The sequence below is a fragment of the Rhinatrema bivittatum genome, chromosome 18, assembly GCF_901001135.1.
Source record: "Rhinatrema bivittatum chromosome 18, aRhiBiv1.1, whole genome shotgun sequence".
NCBI classification, from domain to species: Eukaryota; Metazoa; Chordata; class Amphibia; order Gymnophiona; family Rhinatrematidae; genus Rhinatrema; species Rhinatrema bivittatum.
In genome coordinates this window covers 10284188-10302036 of record NC_042632.1, presented here as the reverse complement: position 1 = coordinate 10302036, position 17849 = coordinate 10284188, and the positions used below count along the sequence as shown (strand labels likewise).

General features: G+C 43.1%; 1 protein-coding gene and 1 non-coding gene across 2 annotated transcripts in view; both read right to left on the bottom strand.

The window, feature by feature from the left end:
* Positions 1-17225, bottom strand: part of GABRP (gamma-aminobutyric acid type A receptor pi subunit) — a 122427-nt gene extending 105202 nt beyond the window's left edge. The window contains exon 1 of the mRNA XM_029583948.1: positions 17148-17225. The gene's annotated coding sequence lies outside the window, so the exon portion shown is untranslated. The remainder of the gene's footprint in view (positions 1-17147) is intronic.
* Positions 12113-12185, bottom strand: TRNAR-UCU. Its single transcript has one exon. It is a non-coding gene; the product is annotated as a tRNA-Arg (tRNA).
* Positions 17226-17849: the final 624 nt, after the last annotated feature.

Sequence of the window (17849 nt, the reverse complement as noted above, 5' to 3'; positions counted from 1 at the left end):
CCGTCGGCTACCCCCATGGCTTATGCAGGAGACAGATGCGCAATATCCATATCTGAAAACATCCCAGAATGGCAAAGAACTTTTAGAGAGCAAGAAATGGCAAACTGCTCTCAATAAGGTACAAAGAAGTCTTGAGATACTGGCGAATAGATTTCTAACACAGATAAGAACTGCAGCAGACATAGACAGAAGTTTACAAGAAGTGTCCAACAGAACAATCCCATCTTTCTTGGTTTCTTCCTCTTAGTTAGTTCCTTTGTCTTAGACTTTCATGGCCTTTTCAACTCCATGACAATACCCATGATCTCAAAAGTAAGCATTGATTGGATACCCTATAATCCATGGGTATTGTTATGACTGTTGCTGCCCGACATCTCCACTCTGCCCTCCTTACCTCTCTGGCGACTCCTCCCGTGGTTGATGGACGTTTGGCTGCCGCAGTGTCTGCCTGCTGTCCTCTCCGGTGTCCCTGGTCCGGCTTGGGCGCTGCCTCCCACCATGCTGTCCAGCTGCCTTAGGGCGTGCATGCCGCGCGGCCCTGCTTCAAATACTTTCTTTGGCGCGAACCTCAGGGGCGTCCCCCTGTGATGACGTCACGCATCCCGGATACAAAAAGCATACACTACTGCTAGCTAATCGAGTTAGCAAGGTCAAGGAACTCCTTACGGATGGGATTCGCTCTCCGTACCTAGCTACTCTGCCTCTCCATTATTGGACTTACTCTATTTGGGGTACCCGCTCATCGGGGGCTTCTCTCTTCTTTTTCAGGTTGCTGTCTGGAACCGGTACTTGCTCCTCGAGGGCCCATGTTCCCGGACTCGCTGCCTGGACTTCACTTCTGCCTGGAAGATACCACTGCCTACACCATCAGTGATTTACCATCTACTTCTCTCAGAGCTGTTCTCTGGAACCAGGTACTCACACCTCGAGGGCCTGCCTCTATTCCAGATCCTGTGATTCCTACCGAGAGAAACCGCTGTGTAAGAACTCAACCAACGAGGCTCTATTCCAGAACCCTGTATATACTTCATTGAACTCACTATCTCAGTTTCTCTTCACTACAGCACAGCCATTGAGAGATCGCTGTTCTAGAGCCCTGAGGGACTACAAGCCCAGCCGGGCTCCATCTCTGCTCTCTACTGCCACCTCTGGTGGCTCCTCAATACTGTTAATAAAAGATCTATCTGTGTTGTGTGTCCTAAATCTGAGCCTGATCTGTGGCCCCTCACAGGACTTCCCCCCTTGGGCGTGGTCAGCAGCCACAGTGTCCAAGGGTCCACCCAAAACCTTACAAACAATAACAGGGTGGGTGGGTTTTAGAAACTGATTTTCTTCTTAGCAGAATGGTTCATGTGACTGTGGATGTGCTGGAGAACTTGTTGCTTATAAGGATACAATGTCTGTCAAGACTACAGTACCTTCAACAAGTTGGTGTCTTAGCTATGTCAGCTAGTTTGAAAAAGTATCCTGTTTATTGCACAATAGGAATTCTTTTTCTCAATACCCAGTAGTAGCATCCATCATGTTTGGTTCAGAACCATCTAATTTGGATCAATTGACACACACAGCTCTTTTAAATATGACCTGGGCTAAGCCCTTCAATTTTCTTCAAGATGCAATGCATTACAAAAGAATGTATTATCTCTACATAAAAACATAAGAAATACCACCATAGTGAGTCAGACCAAGGGTCTATCAAGCCCAGTATCCTGTTTCCAACAGTGGCCAATCCAAGTCACAAGTACCTGGCAAGCACCCAAACATTAGATAGATCACAGACTACTATTGCTTACTAATTACCGTAATAGCTGCTTATGGATTTAACCTCTAGGAACTTATCCAACCTTTTTTAAACCCAGTAACACTAACTGCTGAAACCACACCCTCTGGCAATGAATTCCATAATTTAACTATTTGTGAGTGACAAAGAATTTTCTTCGATTTGTTTTAAATGAGCTACTTGCTAACTTCATGGAGTGTGCCCTGGTCCTTCTATTATCTGATAGAGTAAATAACCGATTTACATTAACTTCAGAACATAAGAAATTGCCATGCTGGGTCAGACCAAGAGCATCAAGCCCAGCATCCTGTTTCCAACAGAGGCCAGACCAGGCCACAAGAACCTGGCAATTACCCAAACACTAAGAAGATTCCATATTACTGATGCAATTATTCCCTAACTAAACTTGATTAATAGCCATTAATGGACTTCCCCTCCAAGATCTTATCCAAACTTTTTGGAACCCTGCTACACTAACTGCACTAACCACATCCTCTGGCAACAAATTCCAGAGCTTTATTGTGCATTGAGTGAAAAAGAATTTTCTCTGATTAGTCTTAAATGTGCTACTTGCTAACTTCATGGAATGCCCCCTAATCCTTCTATTATTCTAAAGTGTAAATAACCAATTCACATCTACTCGTTCAAGACCTCTCATGATCTTAAGGGCCTCTATCATATTCCCCCTCAGCCATCTCTTCTCCAAGCTGAACAGTCCTATCCTCTTCAGCCTTTCCTCATAGGGGAGCTGTTCCATCCCCTTTATCATTTTGGTTGCCCTTCTCTGTACCTTTTCCATCGCAACTATATCTTTTTTGAGATGCGGCGACCAGAATTGTACACAGTATTGAAGGTGAGGTCTCACCATGGAGCACTACAGAGGCATTATGATATCCACCATTTTATTTTCCATTCCCTTCCTAATAAATCCTAACATTCTGTTTGCTTTTTGATAGTCACAGCACACTAGGCCAACAATTTCCTAAGATAGAACCTAACATTGTGTAACTACAGCAAGGGTTATTTTTCCCTATATGCATCACTTTACACTTGTCTACGTTAAATTTAATCTGCCATTTGGAAGCCCATGCTTCCAGTCTCACAAGGTCCTCCTGCAATTCATCACATTCCACTTGAGATTTAACTGCTCTACATAATTTTGTGTCATCCGCAAATTTGATGACCTCACTCGTTGTACCCCTTTCCAGATCATTTATAAATATATTAAAATGCCCCAGTCCAAGTTCAGATCCCTAAGGAACTCCACTGTTTACCTTTTTCCACTGTGAAAACTGACCATTTATATCTACTCTCTGTTTCCTATCTTTTAACCAACTTGCAATCCACAAAAGGATATCACCTCCTGTCCCATGACTTTTTAGTTTTCTTAAAAGCCTCTCATGCGTGTCTTTGTTGAACGCCTTCTAGAAATCCAAATACACCACATCTACTGGTTAACCTTCGTCTACATGTTTATTCAACCTTTCAAAAAAATGTAGAAGATTTGTGAGGCAAGACTTCCCTTGGGTAAATCCATGGTGGCTGTGCCCCATCACCATGTCTATCTAAATGTTCTGTGATTTTATTCTTTACTAGCTGAACCCGGCCATGCGTTGCAGTGGCAGAGCCAGGTTAAGTGGAAAAGAAAGAAAAGAGAATGGGGATAACCGCCCCCTGCCCCTCCCCCGAACATGGATGCAATAACATCCCCACGCCCCCCCCCCCCTGCAGGCCCGCCGATATCTGTCAAAAATGGTAGTCGGTGAAGCGTGCGTTCGTTCCGGCATGGAAGTATTGGCGCCTGGCCCTCGGCAGCCAGCACTGAAACTGTCTCCGACGGCTGTTAGAACTTACTCTGTCAGTGGGGTGGAGCAATGGGAGCGGGCGTCTTGCTCAGATAGGGGGTCATTTTCAAAGGAGTTACGCATGTAAATGTGACATACTATCGTAGCAATTTTCAAAAGCTATTTACTCGAGTAAAGTGCACTTACTTGAGTAAATCCTATGGACAATTCAATGGCATATATTGTAGCAATTTTGAAAAGCCCACTTACTTGAGTAAAGTGTATTTACTCGAGCAAAAACCAGTTTTGCTCGAGTAAATGCTTTTTAAAATCTACCCCATAGTAAGGGCGAAGGTGCGCCGGTTGCCAGTCCAGAAAATGGCATCGATGGGCCCTCGCCCTTACTATGTCACATGGGCTACTGCCGCCATTGGCGTTCCCGAGTGTCCTAGTAAGGGACAGAGCCGTCGGTGCCATTTTGATTGCTGGCAGCCGACTGCCCTAGTGTATGTGATGTGTCCCGGAGCGCTGTTGCCCCCCCCCCCCCCCCCCCCGCTGGAGCAGCCCAAACTATTCTGCCGTTTTGCGTGCGTTCTGAGGGTGTGGGCAGTAAGTAGAAAAGTCATGTGCGTGGGGGGGTGTGAGGAGGGTGTTTTTGTGTGATCTCGTAGGGTGTGGGAATTGCAAACATGTGGCATGTTAGTGGCCTCCCGGTGTAGCATGCTGGAATTTTGTGGGGTTTTGTGTCTTTTGGGAGGGTGTGTGAAGTAAGTGCAATTGGCATGTGTGCGGGGGTGTGTGAGGAGGGTGGATTTGTGTCTGGTCGGAGGGTGTGTGAATCCCAAACATTGGTCACGTGTGTGTGGGGTGTGAGCATTTGTGCAAGGTGTAAGAGCTTGCGCTTACGTCAAGCAGATGTCGCTGTTTTGTGGAACCAAATATTAAAACTTTTTTACCAGCCCCCGGTGTGACATATATGTAATGTAAGTGTAGAAGAACCTTGCCGTATGTGAGGTGAAGCTTGTGTCCAAATTTGAAAGCAATCGGTTCAGCTGTGGCTGAGCCTGGTAAAGTTGAAAAAACAGAACAGAGCAGTAAAGGTTACAGTTTGTGTGTTTATTTTTTTTTTTTTACGCCAATGAACAGCACCAGCAAAGAATAGTTTAAATATGCAAGCACACCTTCCTGGGGCCCCCCCCCCCCCAACCCAGTGAAATAGAGCAACCCACGCTACAGCCCCCTTCTCAGGAGACGTGGAGAATGAGTGCCCCCCCCATGAAAAATGTGCGGCGGAAAATAAGAACAGTCCCCCACCGTGCTCCTCCCCGGCTACCTGTGTAAACTGACAGCCGGTGGCGAGGGTGTGTGCTAGGGTTTGTTCCGCCGGCTGCCATGTCGCAAAACTTCACCGGTGAAAGGGATGCATCAGGATTCGTGACCTAGTAAGGGCAAATGTCCGCTGAGGATATGGCGCCGAAGGGCTCTTGCCCTTACTATGTCACATGGTATACCGACGTCATTGTTGTCTCCGTATAGCATAGTAAGGGCAAGGTTCGCCAGCGCCATTTTGGTTGCTGGCATCCGACGGCCCTACTGAATGCGATGTGTCCCGGACCGTTCCTGTGGTGCCGGCGGATAAGCACAGACTTGTTTCAGATGTAGTGTGTGATCGGAGTGCAGTGCGTGGGTGGGTGGAAGAGGGTACTTTAATTTAAATTCGGAGGGTGTGTGAAATGCGTGGCTTCCCAATGTAGCAGCCAGGAATTCGTGTTTTGATGTGTTTTGGGAGGGTGGGTGAAGTAAGTGACATTGGCAGGCGTGTGGGTGGGGGTGTGTGGTGTGATTAGTGTGGATTTCTGTGTGTTATGAGGGAGTGTGAATGAAAGACAATAGCCCTGTGTGGGGGTGGGGTGTGGTGTGTGAGTGTGTGTGAAAGGTGTAAGAGGTTGTGCTTGCGCTGACGGCCACCAGATGTCGCTGTTTTGTGTAAGCAATTTTTAAACTTGTATTACCTGTCACAGGTGTGACCTATATGTAATGTAAGTATATAAGATCCTTCCCGTATGGGAATTGAATGTTGTGTGCAAATTTGAATGCATTCGGTTAAGCGGTTGGTGAGATTAGTGACGATGTACAAACTATTTAACATTTTTATTTATATAGATAACAGTTTCCACGATTTTTCCCGGCACTGAAGTCAGGCTCACCAGTCTATAGTTTCCCGGATCACCCCTGGATCCCTTTTTAAATAGAGGAGTTACATTGGCCATCTTCCAATCTTCAGGTACAATGGATGATTTTAATGATAGGTTACAAATTTTTACTAATAGTTCTGAAGTTTCATTTTTAAGTTCTTTCAGAACCCTGGGGTGTATACCATCCGGTCCAGGTTATTTACTACTCTTCAGTTTGTCAATCAGGCCTACCACATCTTCCAGGTTCACTGTGATTTGGTTCAGTTGATCAGAATCATCACCCATGAAAACCATTTCCAACATCCTCTTCAATAAACACTGAAGCAAAGAAATCGTTGAATCTTTCCACAATGGCCTTATCTTCTCTAAGTGCCGCTTTAACCCCTTGATCATCCAACGGTCCTACTGACTCCATTGCAGGTTTTCTGCTTTGGATATATTTTAAAAAGTTTTTGTTTTGAGTTTTTGTCTCTGGCCAACTTCTTTTCAAATTTTCTCTTAGCCTGTCTTATCAATGTCTTACATTTAACTTGCCAGTGCTTATGCTTTATCCTATTTTCTTCAGAAGGAACCTTCTTCCAATTTTTGGATGATCTTTTGGCTAAAATAGCCTCTTTCACCTCACCTTTTAACCATGCCGGTAATCATTTAGCCTTCCTTCCATGCCTGTTGCACACTTTTTACCTTTGTAGCTGCACCTTTCAGTTTTTTTCTATTTTTCTCATTTTATCAAAGTTTCTGTTTTGAAAGTTTAGTGCTAGAGCCATGGATTTACATACTGTCCCCCTTCCAGTCATTAATTCAAATTTGATCACATGATCACCATTGCCCCACTTTTGCCCACCACTGTTACCTCTCTCACCAAATCCTGCACTCCACTGAGAATTAGATCTAAAATTGCTACCTCTCTCATCAGCTACTGAACCAAATGCTCCATAAAACTGTTTTTTATTCCATCCAGGAACTTTATCTCTTTAGCATGCCCTGATGTTTCACTTACCCAGTCAATAATGGGGTAACTGAAATCTCCCATTATTACTGCACTACCGGTTTGGTTAGCTTCCCTAATTTCTCGTAGCATTTCACTGTCCTCCTCACCATTTTGGCCAGGTGGACAGTAGTATACTCCTTTCACTATTCTCTTCCCTAATACTCAAGGAATTTCTACCCATAAAGATTTGATTATATATTTAGTGTCATGCAGGATCTTTATCCTGTTGGATTCTGTGCCACCCCTCCACCAAGATGCTCCTCTCTGTCATTGCGATATAATTTGTACCCCGGTATAGCACTATCCCATTGGTTATCCTCTTTCCACCATGTCTCTGAGATGCCAATTAAGTCTATGTCATCATTCACTGCTATACACTCTAATTCTCCCATCTTACTTCTTAGGCTTCTGGCATTAGCATACAAATATTTCAAAATGTGTTTTTTGTTTATATTAACATTCTGCTTTTCAGTTGTCAGGGATAAATTGGAATCTTTTAACTCAGGTGAGTTTTTAATTACAGGAACTTGGACTACTTTTATTATTAGTGGAACCTCTCTGTTGGGATGCCCTAACTCTAATGCTTCATTAGTATCCTTTGAAGATACCTCCCTCCGAACCATGCGCTGCTGAGCGACTGTCGGTTTTCCTCTTTGTTCTAGTTTAAAAGATGCTCTATCTCCTTTTAAAGATGAGTGCCAGCATCCTGGTACCACCTGATTAAGGTGGAGCCCATCCTTTCAGAAAAGACTCCCCCTTCCCCAGTTCCTTACGAAACTGAATCCCTTTTCCTTGCCCCATCGTCTCATCCATGCATTGCCTACCTGCACATGGAACAGGAAGCATTTCAGAAAATGCTACTTTGGAAGTCCTGGATTTCAGCTTTCTACCTAAGAGCCTAAATTTGACTTCCAGAACCTCCCTCCCTCATTTTCCTATGTCGCTGGTGCCCACATGTACCACGAAAGTCAGATTTTCCCCAGCACTGTCTAAAATCCTATCTAGATAACGTGTGAAGTCCGCCACCTTCGCACCAGGTAGGTATGTTACCAGGTGATCCTCACGCCCACCAACCACCCAGCTGTCTACATTCCTAATAATCAAATCACCAACTATGATGGCTGATCTGACCCTTCTCTCCTTGGCAGAAGCCTTGGGAGAGATATCCTCGGTGCGAGAGGACAATGCACTACCTGGAGAGCAGGTCCTTGCTACAGTATCATTTCCTGCTGTATCAGGTTGATGCTCTCCGTTCATGAGACCTTCCTCCTCCAAGACAGCACCAGGGATGCCAGACTGAGGTTGGGATTTGGCTACTATGTCCCTGAAGGTCTCATCTATATACCTCTCTGTCTGCCTCAGCTCCTCTAGGTCTCCACTCCAGCCTCCAGAGATCTGACTCATTCTCTGAGAGACATGAGCTCTTTGCATTGCATGCACACGTAGTTCTCACTGGTGGGTAAAAAATCATATATTTGAGACTCGATGCAAAAGACTGGGAGTCCCCCCCTCTTGCTGCTGGACTGCTGCCTTCATCTTAAATTTGTTCAATTCTTAGTTAAGATTTAGGTTGCTATGGGTGTAGGATTGTGTACAATTAGGATCCTTTAAATGTATTAGTTTATCTGGTACAAGGGAATGATCAAACTTTGATAAGGTATGGTGAATTTCTGAGTTTGTTAAAAGGCTGATTTTTTTATTTTTATTTTTTTTAAGTGTGAAAGTGACACCTGCCTATAAATTAAAGGATGAGCTAGGGGTGGATGGGAAAGGGCTGGGAGGGTTGGGAAATACAAACACACAAACTTCTGTTTGTTGCCTGACTTTCTGACTACCTATTAAAATAAAACACACAAATTCTGTTTGTTGTCTGACTTTCTGATTACCTATTTAAAACAGATCACACAAAACACACTAAATAATATATCCCAATAGTTTATTTCTCCCCAGTACTTTTAAGTTTTAAAACTTTCAGCCACCAGCAAGGTGATCCTCTCCTCTCAATGCTCCCACTGGATTGTGGTTTACTGAGCTCTTCCCGAAGGTTATCCACCACATTTATGACTATCTCATCGATGTGAAACCGGATATATGCGCAATTACTGAGACATGGCTCAAACCTTCAGACACTGCAATAATTAACCAATTACCCACAGAGACATACAACTTCTTCCCCATCCCACGTCAGGGAAAAAAAAAAGGAGGAGGAATCCTCCTAGCTACAAAAAAGGACCTCAGATTCACTCAACACTCCTCCTACACCGACTCGAAACTCGAATTTGGCTTCTTCTCGTCAGACAAACTCCAAATTTTACTTCTCTACGCTCCTCCAGGCTTACTGGAAACAGACGCCTCTCCTCTGGTCGAATTAACTACTTCCCTTATCAATCTAGATGCCCCAGCTATAATCGTAGGTGACTTCAACCTGCACGTCGACAACTCCATATTATCACCTAACTGCGAAGCCTTACTCACAGCATACTCCGCTTTAGGTTTCACTCAACTAGTTAACGAACCCACACACAAAGCCGGACACACGTTAGACCTTATCTTCGTCAATACAGCAATCAAACTGGTCCAGCACCCCACCTGCACGAAGGTACCATGGTCAGATCACTCCCTCATAACTTCCTCATTTTCAATAAAAGATACCAGTCCATCTCACATACCCTCACATTGCTTCACTTACAGGAAAACATGCACCACAGAAGATCTTAGCAATCACTTATCATCACATCTCACCCAAGTAGACTTCACCAATCCGAATTCAGCGCTTCGATCTTGGAACACCATCATGGAATCGATAGCAAACAAGCTATGCCCTCTAACAACAAAAAAACCTCACCCCAACTCCTCCAAAAGGCAACCATGGTCTACCCTAGAACTAAGAAAGCTTAAACTACTGCTAAGACAAAATGAGGCTAAATGGCGCAAAAACCCATGCACCATCACTCTATCTACCTATAAATTAACTCTTCACCAATACAAATCCAATACATTAAGATCCAAGAGGAACTACTACGCATCCAAGATCCACCACCTAATCTTCGACGCTAAAGCCCTCTTTAGCTACGTCTCTAACCTCACTCAAATAAACCCATCAGAAATCGCTCTAAACCAAGCCAAATCTAAAGCGGAAGAACTAGCGCTATTTTTCAACAACAAAATCAGCAAACTTCTAACTCAACTGCCCCTAACACCGCTTCTACTTCAACACCACATCAGACCGCCTTCAAAAATTCCCGCTTAGAAGAACTGGAACTCACTTCTTCCATTGAGATCCAAGGTATACTACGGAAAATGAAACCATCTTCTCACCCTTCGGACCACATCCCCTCGAAATTGCTTCTATCAATTCCTGACTCCATCTCCAAATCCCTGTCAGACATCATAAATTGCTCATTAACGCAAGGATCTTACCCAGATGACCTAAAAATTGGCCTCTCTCAAACCTCTACTCAAGAAACCTAATCTAGATCCTAATGACCCAAACAACTACCGTCCGATCGCCAACCTCCCCTTCATAGCCAAGATTATGGAGAAATTGGTGAACACCCGACTCTCAAACTACATTGAAGAAAACAACCTCCTTTTCCCATCACAATACGGTTTCCGCAAAACACTAAGCACGGAGTCCCTCCTCATTTCCTTAACAGATCACCTCATCCTGGGCCTCGATAAAGGTCAAGCCTTCTTACTGATCCTACTGGACCTTTCTTCAGCCTTTGACACCGTTAATCATTCATTACTCATTAACCAGTTAGCCTCCATAGGTATCTCAGGCACAGCTCTATCTTGGTTCATATCATTTCTCAGCAATAGAGGATACAAGGTCAAGATACAGAACAAAGAATCCTCTCAACACCCATCGTCAGTAGGAGTCCCACAGGGGTCCTCCCTGTCTCCTACTTTATTTAACATTTACCTTATACCGTTATGCCAACTTCTCACCGACCTCAACCTCAAACACTTCCTTTATGCGGACGATATCCAGGTCCTGATACCCATTAAGGATTCCTTCGCAAAAACTCTAGCTTACTGGGATAAATGCCTTCAAAAAATTAAACTCCTCCTCACCAGCCTAAACCTGGTATTAAATTCCGGCAAAACTGAACTCCTGCTCATCGCCTCAGAAAACAGCACCATCACCTCTGCACAACAAGCCACGCCAACAATCACACAAGTGAGAGACCTAGGAGTCTTAATTGATAATCGCCTGAATTTCAAAGCCACTATTAACAAAACCACCAAAGACTGTTTCTACCAACTACAAGTGCTGAAAAGAATTAGACCACTTTTCCATGCCCAAGATTTCAGAACCATCCTACAAGCAATCATTTTTTCAAAATTAGACTATTGTAACACCATCCTACTTGGCCTGCCCGCTTCATACACCAAACCGCTTCAGATGGTGCAAAATGCAGCTGCACGAATTCTGACAAATACCAGGAGAAGGGACCACATAACCCCCATTCTAAAGAGCCTCCATTGGCTACCTATACACTTTAGAATAATATACAAGGCCATGCTTACCACATACAAAAACATCAACCAACTGGCTCCCATTGACCTACAGATCCCTCTCCGACTACACAATTCGTCAAGACCAACAAGAGATGCATACAGGGGATCGCTACAGGTACCACCGTCCAAATCCACCAGACACTGCACACTAAGAGACCGGGCTTTCTCTACAGCCATTCCACCGTTATGGAACTCCATCCCGTCAAATCTAAGAACAGAACCATGCATCTCAACTTTCAAAAAAAGACTAAAGACCTGGATATTCACACAAGCTTTCCCGGACGCCAATTGATAGAACACCACCAAGCCACCCCTAATCTCCAACTATACCATGGTTAACTAATCTCCAACATGGTTAACTATTCTCCAACTCGGTTAACTAATCTCCAAATACACCATGGTCATCCTTATCTTCTATCGTTTACCTGTGTGAATTTTAATAACCTTTCCTTTCTCTTCCTTCTCAGCCAAGTTCTTATCACCCTGTTATATGTAACTGCCTTTTCAACACCATTGTTATAGTTATGTTTACTATGCACCCCTGTTTTATGTGAACCAGCACGATGTGACTGCTGTCTCGAATGCCGGTATATAAAAATCTGAAATAAATAAATAAATAAAATGTTTGCCAGAGGGAGAGGTAATTTGTCTTTAGTAATCCATGAGTAGGAATTGAATGCTGGCTTCCCTGGTTCAGGGCCCATTGCTCTGACCACTAGGCTACTACTCCACTCCAAAATTAGACACTGGCAGCAGTGGGATTTGAACCCACACCCCCTGGAGCCTTAATCTAGCACCTAAAGGTGCTCGGCCATGCTAGACTAAAAAGCTGAACAATTGACCATGAAGGGACTTGAACCCTTAATCGTTTGATCAGAAGTCATATGCCTTAGCCATTAGGCTACATGGCCAAGATGCACACTGAACTACACTGATATAACTGTGCAAGTTGAAACCAACAGTGATGGAAGGTGACAATGATAAGTAATGATAGAATGAATGCAAACCTAGACAAAAAATGCGTAATCAATAGACATTGCTATTGTAATTATGGATGCTCTTACACATCATGATCATAATACAATTTTTAAATAACAACTAGCAGTGATTATTCTTTTGCAATATCATAACCAAGATATGGCTTCATACTTCAGGTGACCCAAAACTCAGAGTACTTAAGGTATTATGTAGAATTACATTTCAGTGAGCCTGGCCTCCATTAAATCTCAGAAAAGCAGAGAAACAGTAGAGTAGTTGTGTTCACTTGGAGTCATAGCCCTATTCCTTCTGCATAGGTAAGACAAAAAGATATAGTATCCAAACAATATACACAAAAAAAGAGAAAGATAAAACTTTGCAAAAAACGCAAGAGACCAACTACTATCATCAATAAAGCATGACTTTAATTAACATTAATACCACTATAAACCAGGTTCCTGCCCCACAAAAGTTTATCATGTGTTGGAGCATTACAAAGTGGACCAAGCTGCACCTAGATCTGAGTGATGTGTTTTGGATCTGCCAAAAAGGATTTTTCAACCCTGTAGAGACTGCAAACCACCACAGCCAAGGTGAAGGAATATAAAAATACGTGAAAAACCTGTTTGCTCTCCTGTGAATTACAAATGTTCTGCAAGAATCAGCATCCAGCATTCACAGTGTAACAAGTTGGGAAAAGGGCTGTACCGTTTAACCTGCCCAGAGAACAGCACTATATAGACAGCAGAGGAGGAAGCCAAAAGAAGGCTGGGAGACCATTTAAGGAAGAAAAGGCACAAATTGGCTGGCTCTGTCTGTGTGTGAAGGGCTAGGATGGCTAGGAAGAAAGGAGTGTATCTGGCAGCTCTGCAATCTGTTCTTCTCCTGAAGATCTAATTATCAAGGAGAGATAGAAGTCTGTGCTCTGAGGAAATAGTGAGACAGACAGCAGTTCTTGCTTCATAGCTAAGCTACATGTAAAATCCCAACAAGAGGAGCCAAGAGCTGAGAGTCTGAGAGATTTCCTTTCCAGAGATATCCAGGCCCAAGAGCACATGGCTGGATCACCCTCCTAAGAGACTGAGTCAAGAAATCTAAACTTTGCATAAAGAGTATCTTAGAGGAGGGAGAAAATGTATTTCCTTGCCTTTTGCACAAATTCAGTATTTCAACTGCTTCAGTCTATCAGTTGAAGTCAAACATAAACCCTTGCCACAGGCACACAAGATAGGGCAGTGAAAGAGAAGCTCATGGAGTGTGAACTTTCTGTAAGAGACTGAAACCAGGGCTCCTTTCTGCTTAGTACCAAGTAAACCATCTGGGGAAACTCCACAGGAGAGAGAGGGAGACCTTGCACGCCATCAAGCGGAACAGTTTCATTTTCTTCATTCCCTTTTTTTTCCACACAATTTTGTGTTTGGGACAGGGTGCACCCTTAAGAACATAAGAACATAAGAAATTGCCATGCTGGGTCAGACCAAGGGTCCATCAAGCCCAGCATCCTGTTTCCAACAGAGGCCAAACCAGGCCACAAGAACCTGGCAATTACCCAAACACTAAGAAGATCCCATGCTACTGATGCAATTAATAGCAGTGGCTATTCCCTAAGTATAATTGATTAATAGCCATTAATGGACTTCTCCTCCAAGAACTTATCCAAACCTTTTTTGAACCCAGCTACACTAACTGCACTAACCACATCCTCTGGCAACAAATTCCAGAGCTTTATTGTGCATTGAGTGAAAAACAATTTTCTCTGATTAGTCTTAACTGTGCTACTTGCTAACTTCATGGAATGCCCCCTAGTCCTTCTATTATTCAAAAGTGTAAATAACCGATTCACATCTACTCATTCAAGTAGATATACCCTTTATAAACTGTTGACATTGGGGTGGATCTGTTGCCCCTCCCCCCTCCTTTTTGAGTACTCAGAGGTAAAAATAATTTCTGAAAGTTTTGTACTTTCAGAGGAATAGCAGTTGGGTTGGGAGGAATAGCAGTGTACACTGCTATTCCTCCCAACCTTTCTCTATTAGCCTTCCTTTTTTTTTTTTTTTTTTTTACTGTCCATATGAGTATGTTGGTTTCCCTGGCTAACAAGCCATACCCAGTGTTATTTTAGCATTGCTTCATTAAAAATAAGAAAACTGCAATTTTATATTATACTTCACTACTGTACTTTTCCCATTTAATGTTCTGGTTAGATTTACTGTCTACTTACATAATACTAGTAAAAGGATTAATCCCTGTTTTATTCTGGTGTGATGATTTTATCTCGTCTGTGGTGCCACAAGTGAGAGGTTATTTGGGAAGGGCACGGAATTGTGGGATTGGGGCAACCATGACCTTGTCTTATCCCCCATTCAGGCTACAAACCCAAAGATAAATCATATTGGTAAATATAATTTCTCATGTGGTACTCCCCACCTCAAGCATAGGGGTAATTCATAGTCTGGACCAAGGAGGGGCCACACTTGCAATAGTGTTAACACACTTTATTATATTGACCTTTTGATCTGAGTTTACAACATATTAAAGGTACAAAACTTAGATTGTAAGCCCTCTGGGGATAGAGAAATACCTACAGTACCTGAATGTAAACCGATGTGATATCTCAGATCGAATGTCGGGATATAAAAATAAAGACCAAGGATTAATTTATAACATTCAGTAACTTTTTAGCCCTGCTGTTTATTTTGGGCGGGGGATGGGTGGTAAAAGGGTGGACTACGGATTATTCTGTTTGGAACCTTGCCGAGGTAATGCATTAAGTGTAACTTTCATGCAGTACAAGGTATTTCAGGTTTAAGATAATCCATAATTTTAATGCCACATGCAAATCTATTGGCTTAGTCTTGTTCAGGAATGAACCTGAAATGTTTCAGGGCTTTAGCCAACTGGTCACTTTGTTCTAGTTATATAACAGTTTTGAAATGCTATGGGGCATTGTGTGGAATGTTTTGCACGTTTTGCCCTGGTAATGTCACTTCATCTTTGGCAGGTAAACATGAGCAGAGTGCTTTTATGCTCTCATTATATATTAACAGGAGAACTACATATAAGCCCCGAGGTGGTGGCAAGATTAGCTACCATTTGAGCGGAACAATATTCAAGTTTTCAGAAAAAGAAGCCAAACGGGTTGGACTGTTTAGTCTATGTTTTCTGTTGTGAGACCCTGAGAAGGCCCTTTACCCGGGCAAATGCCTATTTGAAAGCTGACCACCCCTTACCAAAGTAAAAGCATGTATAGGCATCACCAGCACGCATATGTTTACCCTCATTTGGAGTAGGTGTCCCTGGGGGGGTGTTTAGATCATGGGAGAGAAAACATCTAAAGATCATATTTTCAAATCTATGCATTTTGGGGTAGATTTTACAAAGTTACGCACATGTGTACTTTTGTTCGCGCACCAGGCGCAAACAAGAGTACGCGGGATTTTAATAGATATGCGCGTAGCCACGCGTATCCATTAAAATCCGGGGTCGGCGCGCGCAAGGCTGCCCAAAATTGGCAGCCAGCGGGCGCCAAGCCACGCAGCCTGCCTCCGTTCCCTCCGAAATCAGAGCGGCCTTGGAGGGAACTTTCCTTCCACCTCCCCCCACCTTCCCCTCCCTTCCCCTACCTAACCCACCCCCCCCAGCCCTATCTAAACTCCCCCCTACCTTTATTCCAGAAGTTACGCCTGCTCGAAGCAGGCGTAACTCGCGCACGCTGGCTGCGCGATTCCCCAGCCCGGGAGCTGTTTTGGAGGCCTCGGCCACGCCCCCGAAATGCCCCCGGGCCGGAACCTGAAGAAGGACTGGGTAAACCGCTGAACTAATTAGTAAATTGGTTAATTTCATTTGCATGCTCATGTTTTAAAATTGGCCATTGTAAATCCCAATATATGCAAGTAAGTCCTACTTTAATTTCATGCATAAAATGTATGCAAGTATGTTTTTAAAATAAGGAAAAGCATGCATGTTCAGTGCATTGATTTATACAGTTTCAAGGTATTGCGTGCAATGCATTCATGTGTAAGCCTGAATATACGCATATGTTGCAGGGTAAAGATATGTGTATTTTATAATGCATGCACATGTGATATGCACAGGTTTAAAATATTATGGTAAAGCCACTGCGTGCGGTTGTTTGAAAGTTATTCTCCAGTGTCATAATGGAGCTGTCCCTTATATGAAACTAGGCTTCTGGTCACCTTTTGCCATATCTTGAGTGAAAACTTACCCCAGGGATAGATTTTGCTGGATTATTAAACTTGGAGATTTTAATGCAGCCCCTAATATAATGAGTCCCTTGCTATTTTGTGTCACTGTAAGAAAGCTTATAGCAGATCACAATTGCTAGAGCTGGATAATGGAAGCTTGCATGTTGCCTGGATCACCTTATCAATGTCCCTTTCAGTCCCATTGGAACTGAATCTTGCATCTTAACACAGGACAGTTACTAACATGCAAAATAATAAAAGTGTACAAATTCTTAAACCTGAACACTGTTACATGCTTAAATGCTAGTACATGCAAATGCAGAAACAGGCTAGTATATGAAACTGATTTATATGACAAACAGATGGTCTGATAAAACTCTTATTTGATGTTCACTCCACTCTGAGCATATCATGTAGAAAAGTGGCTTATAAGTGAAAATAAACATATGAATAAATAAGTGTTACCTGTACACACTTTCAATGATCACAATGCCTCAGTTCCCTGATCCTGAGGAAGCAAAGAAAAAAAAACCATCACAAAGTATGTGAGTACAATAAGAAGAGATGTGTTTGGGTCTCACTACACTGGATTACCAGATCTCCATATCTCACTGGATAATCACTGTCTGAGCCCTGCCTGATTGAGCTGGAATATTGTATTCATTTTATGGCAGAGATAATCTCCCTTACCAGTCACAGCCAGGAAGAGAACCAGTTGCTCCAGCAGGTGACGGTCACTCCCTGAGCAAGTTTCATGTTGCTGCAGCTCTCAGGAAACAGGCCCTTTGTCTGTACAGTCCTCCTTGTCTTCTCACTTACTTGTAATCCTCTATCTCAGTCCCTCCTACCTAGACATCCTCCCGCCCCCAGAAAATTTACCTTTATAATATTCTTGGTGGCAATTTTTTTTCTAGTCCTCTCTTGGTTGAACAGACATGTAAACAGGATATCTTTTTCTCTTCTCTGCAAGATCTCTTCTTCTTTCTCATCTAAGTCTCATCAGGGAACCATCATCACAGTTTCTCTCCATATTCCTTCCAAACTGATCCTTATCGGGATTCCATCATGCATTGGAGTTTCCTTATTTTTTTTCTTCTGGTTCTCATCAGGGAGCTATAATATACATCATCTTATTTCAATCTTTCTCATGTAGCTGGGATCCATCATTCCATACCCTTCATCTCTCATTATGCATGGCCTCCTGTAGTTTCTTTTTTTCTTTGCACATCTCTTCCCAGGTACTTCTATAACACTCTGTGGTAAAGAGCAGGATGCACCTCTCTATCACAGTAACATTGGTGATGTCAATTAGCCCACCCACTCTGCCAGGTTGTTCAAATTTACACTATTCTAGCAAAATATTCACTAAGTTTCTTTTAGAAAAGGCCTGAA